Here is a 6,000-nt window from a genome sequence, read left to right as displayed (position 1 = left end):
TTTTATACCTAAGGTGTACAAGGCATCAGGCTCCCCTGCATATCAGAAAATACCAAAAACATTCAGAAAAATGTCCTAAAGAAAATACCAAAAACATTCAGAAAAATGTCCTAAAGAAAATACAAAAACATTCAAAAAAGTAAAGAAAAAAAATCATGCATCCAAACAGTGAACAACCACTCTGGTGGCACCTTGGGTAAGTGCGATGGCGAAAACCTAGCAAACAGGTGCCACTCGTAAAGGCAATGGCTCCAGTATCTTCCAGGCTCGTTACGATCCCATTCATACATACACACATCCATCCATCTAACCATGGCTTGTTATAAATCTATAAATCCAAGAAAGTACTACATGCATCCTGCATCCCGCTTTTTCATAAATCATGTCCAACTTGGGGGCAATGCCCTTACAATCTAGATGATGGAAGTGGATTCTACATTACTGGTGATTCATTGGCAAAAACATTCAAAAATGACTCACAAAATCCAAAAAACATTCAAAAACTATTACACAAAATCCAAAAACATTTAAAACTATCTCACAAAATCCAAAAAACATTCAAAACACTTCAAAAAACCAAAAAATTCAAAAACAATACAAAATCCAAAAAACATCAAAAAACATCAAAAATAAAACAAAAACATGGCAACACATTGTACATACTCATCCGCACAGATACCAAACAAACATTGTGATATACTTCACAAAATGACCACTTACTAATCAACCACACAATCAACATCAACAATCAAACTGTCTTCAACAAGGATGCATCCTTCCTTACCAAAACAAAGACAAAAGTGACATTTTCTTTGACAAGAAAATTATGTTAAGCTATCAAATACTTGGTTGATTTGTGAGTACAATCGTTCGTTTATCTGTATCAGGATCTTGCAGCATTGTTTTGTATCAATTGCACATTATTTCCGATGAAGTTTTGGGGCATGTACTAATGGTGTCTACGTGGGAAGTTCACCAAGCTACATGATCTTATGCAAAATGCAGTCATAGATCATTACAGCTTGCTGACTACAGCGTATACCTCGACCATATGAGCATGAACCATTACCAAGGATCCATATTCTTTATTCTTTATGTATATATTGTTTGTTTGCAGGTACAATTCTCTTTCTTTGGTTCCTCCTACCTCATCCAAACTGGATAAAGGTTTTATCTCTTATTACGGTATGCACTTATCTCAGGATATGATCAGCCTAAGATCAAGGAGGACGTTCCAAGTCATGCATGAAAGGAGATAATCCTTATCTGTTTCACAAGCAATACTCAGGTCAACTTGATCCATTATATCAAGTTGCTTGTATTAACTTGCTATATAAAAATCCATGTAAGAAATACTCTGGTCATCTTGAATCTTTAAGTCAAGTTGCTTGTATTTTCTTACAACATTTTAAAGCTCAATGATGAAAAATAAAGCACCATGGATCGTCATTCCATCGCATTTGTATATATTGCATTTCGTTGCATTCCACCCATCCATACATTCATAATAGCTTCATATCATGCATACGTAGTCATAATAATGCATACTCTATTTTACTCATCTTCTTCCATAGGACTCGATCCTAGTCCTCCATATCTTCTATCTAACATCAAATCCCCCCTCACCCTCCCTATCTTGATCATCAACATCATCCTAATCCCTTCATCGCTTCCCATCCTCACTCATCCACAAAATTAAGCCAGTTACTCTATCTACACAGATACATCGACTCCCACACACCTAGACTATCAACAGATACTCTGATCATGTATCTTCGGGTCTCAACAGGTAATCGATTATGGTAATCCTAGACTACATCAGGCATTTATCACAATGAGCTAGTCTCAACGGGGTTGCCATGATTCCCCACAACCATCCATCACACGCACACACTATCAATTGATCAACCAATCAAACACAATCCAACGGACAATTACATCAATTGTCTACATCTCAACGAGTATTTTGCTTCATATACCTTGACTTCATCGGACAATTACATCAATTGTCTAAGTCACCATCAGGTCACTTTGATTCACTTACTCAGACTTTATCATGTTCAAGCGACCAACTGACATCAACTGTCACGCTTTGACTTGACCGGGGCAATTCAACCGATTGCACCAGATTGTCCAACCAATTTTGATCAATTGTATAGCATCAATCAAAACCCCACACTACATCTGCTATGTATCTCTTGCATGAGCTCAGGGTACTCACTGGCTTGTTGTTTCTTCATATTCACTCCATTTTCTCCCATTCTTTCATCATTAGTTCTAATTTATTCTATTCTACCTCCCCTCCACTTTTCATTCTTTTTCGAGAGATCGCCCGATTTTAAAAAAAAATTAAAAAAACATTCGGCCCATCTCTCGAGGGGGCATACCACCCATTAAATTTACATTTTATGGGGCATTTCTTCACACCTATTTTTCTTTCTTTGAAACGACGCGATAAACTGCACCGTCTCAAAGAGGGGCAAATGTAGTCACATAAATCTGTCCACTTAATTAAATGAATACTTAGTATTTATTTGATTATTTAACCATCAATTAATAATTAATTAAATTAATATTTAATTAATTCATCTTAACCCTATTCTCCTATTAATTAAATAAATTATTCAATTTATTTGATTTAATTCACTTAACCAAATTCAGACCATTAATTAAATAAATAAATCATATTTATTTAATTAAATCTTCTCTCACATTTAAATAAATTAATATTTATTTAAAACCCCCAAAATCCCACCTCTCACATTTAAATAAATAAATCATTTATTTAAATCACCTTTATCCTCTACCCACTTGCATTTTCCTACAAATGCAAGTTGCACAATTATTTTAAATAAATAATTTATTTAAATCACCTTTATCCTCCACCCACTTGTATTTTCCTACAAAAGCAAGTTGCACAATTATTTTAAATAAATAATTTATTTAAATCACCTTTATCCTCCACCCACTTGTATTTTCCTACAAAAGCAAGTTGCACAACTATTTTAAATAAATTATTTATTTAAAATCCTATTTATCCTCACCCACTTGAAACCTTTAATGGTTTCCCTTAAAGTATTCAAACTTGATGGCTTTAAAGTCTTCAAACTTGATGGCTTCCTTCTATAGTCTTCTTAAGACTTTAATGGTTTTCCTTAAAGTCTTCAAGCCTTTAATGGTTCCCCTCAAAGTCTTCAAGCATTTTAATGCTTTATCTTCCTTTTTCTCATTTAAATAAATTAATATTTATTTGAATATTTATCCAAATACAACTTGCACACATTTATTGAAATAAATGAATTTTTATTTTAATAAAATCCTATTTTCCCTCACCCACCAAATCCACTTGCAAAATCTAATCCCCTTCTAGATTCTTCTACCCCCTTCCTAATTAGCCTAATCCATCCCCTAATTATTGTCACATTCCTAAGCAAAATGGAGTCACTTCTCAAAGCCTAAAAGTCTTTGATAACCATTAAAGGCTTTCAACCTTCAACCACTAAAAGCCTAAAAGTCTTGGATAACCTTTGAAAGCTTTCAACCTTCAACCACTTAATCCCCAAAGTCTCCAATAACCATTAATGGTTAATTCAACCCTCCCACATGGTTAAAACATTTGTTTTGACTCAACCTCTACCCAACCCAAAGGTCTCATCAGGCCATTAATGCTTTGACCATGATTATCTCTTAAACATTTGCACAAAGGTTTATCCTTGCATTAACTCCTAATCCAGTGGGTAATCGTAATTTAGGCTTGACCCTTACCTTCTAGATAACCATGAGGTCTTCTCAGGCCTTTAATGCCTCCAACCTCTTCTCTCAACCCAATCCTATGTTGACACTTGTCACCATTTTATTGGTGCCAATTGTGCACATGGATCCCCAACTTTCAAACTTGGCCCTTGATTAAACCATTCAATCTTAACCCTTCATTTCCCCATTTCTTCTATAAATAGAACCCTTCTCCTCAAGCAAAAAGAAGCATTTAGAGTATTGTTGTTATACTAGCATTAGCATAGAGCTTTTTCATAGCATCACTATCTACTCTTGCATAGTATTTGCTTATCATATTCAACCATCTTGAATCTCCATATGGCATCCATGGCTAGTGCTAAAAGCTGAGAGCTACACTCATTTGGGACTTGGAGAGGAGAGAAACAAGGGAGAAGCATCAAAAGGCATCATGGAAGCATCTTAGGGAGGCTCTTCTCCTTTCTTTTATTTTGTTAAACTTCTTTCATGCTTTTTGAAATCTCTCTTGATATGTTTGGAATGGTTTTTAGTTCTTTGTTTTGTTTTTATGGTTGAAACTAACTTATTAACATTGAACTTTGTTGTTGCCTTGTCCCCATTTCCATGACATCAGGAATATTTCTTGGTTATTCATCTAAGAGCAAGGCATATAAATGTTTTAATAAAAGATTGTAGAAGATCATTGAAAGTGCTAATGTGAAGATAGATGACCACTTTAGAGGAAATTCAAGGTCTGTAGATTCTGAACCAGAAGTTGAGATGATCATAAATGAACCAATACAGATTGCACCGATACAAAATGTTTATCGAGTCACACCAGCATCATCAAAGAATTCCACAGTAACTGAAGAATAGTAGCATGTGAATAAACTCATGTATGTAAGATTGGATCACTTAGAAAATTAGATAATTGGGAATAAGTATCAAGGTGATATGACAAAAGGAAGACTGGCAAATGAAGAGGTATGCTTAATTTCTCAAATTGAACTAGCATCTGTTATTGAAGCATGTCAAGATCAACATTGGATAAAAGAAATGGAAGATGAATTAGAACAAATTGAAAACAACAATACATGGACATTAGTTCCCTGGCCTAAATACAAAAATGTAATTGGAACTAAATGGGTATTTAGAAATAAACTTAATGAAGATGGTAAGGTAATCAGGAAAAAAACAATATTAGTTTGTAAAGGATATTCACAGAAAGAGGGAATTGACTATAATGAAACCTTTGCACCGGTAGCTAGAATTGAGGCAATCAGATTATTTCTTGCATTTGCAGCTCATAAGAATTATAAAGTATATCAAATGGATGTAAAATGTGCATTTCTGAATGGTGATCTTGAAGAAGAAGTTTACATTGAAAATCTTGACGGATTTTCATTAACAAATGATAGAGATGTGGTTTGTAGATTATGGAAAGCTTTGTATGGATTGAAGCAAGCTCTTAGAGCTTGGTATGCTAGATTGGACAAATATCTTTTGAAGCTTGGTTACACTAAACGTAATGCTGACAGCAACTTATATTACAAAGTGACTAATGATGACATCTTGGTTATTGATTTTTTTGTTGATGATATCATTTTTGGAGGAGAAGATGGATTGTGTAAGGACTTTGCTAACAAGATGTAGGAAGAATTTGAAATGTCTGTGATTGGGGAGATAAAATTCTTTTTAGGATTGCAGATTTCACAAACTGATAAAGGTATATTTAGATGTCAAACAAAATACTTGAAGGAACTACTGAAGAAATTTGGTATGGAAAACTCTAAACTGGTAAGTACTCCTATGACTACAACTGATAAATTGGCATTGAAGGATGATTCAACTCTCGTTAATCCGACAAGATACAAATATATGATTGGAGGTTTATTGTATTTGACACAAACAAGACCTGATATAATGAATGCAGTATGCATTGTTTCAAGGTTTCAGAGTAATCCTAAAGAAAATCATGAATCAATAGTAAAAAGGAGTTTCCAGTATCTACAAGGCACAACAAATCTTGGTTTATGGTATCCTAAAGATGAAAATTTTGATTTATGTGCATACATTGATGCAAATTGGACAAGAGATGTAGATGAAAGAAAGAGTACCACTGGCAGTGCATTATTTCTTGGTAGCAGATTGATTTCATGGATCAGCAAGAAGCAGAGTTGTACATCATTATCAACAGCAGAATCATAATATATTTCAGCAGCAACTAATTGTACTCAAGCATTATGGATTAAGAAAATGTTGAAGGAC

The sequence above is a fragment of the Cryptomeria japonica genome, chromosome 4, assembly GCF_030272615.1.
Source record: "Cryptomeria japonica chromosome 4, Sugi_1.0, whole genome shotgun sequence".
NCBI classification, from domain to species: Eukaryota; Viridiplantae; Streptophyta; class Pinopsida; order Cupressales; family Cupressaceae; genus Cryptomeria; species Cryptomeria japonica.
The sequence above is the reverse complement of the archived record's forward strand: the minus strand, read 5'-3'. Positions refer to the sequence as shown.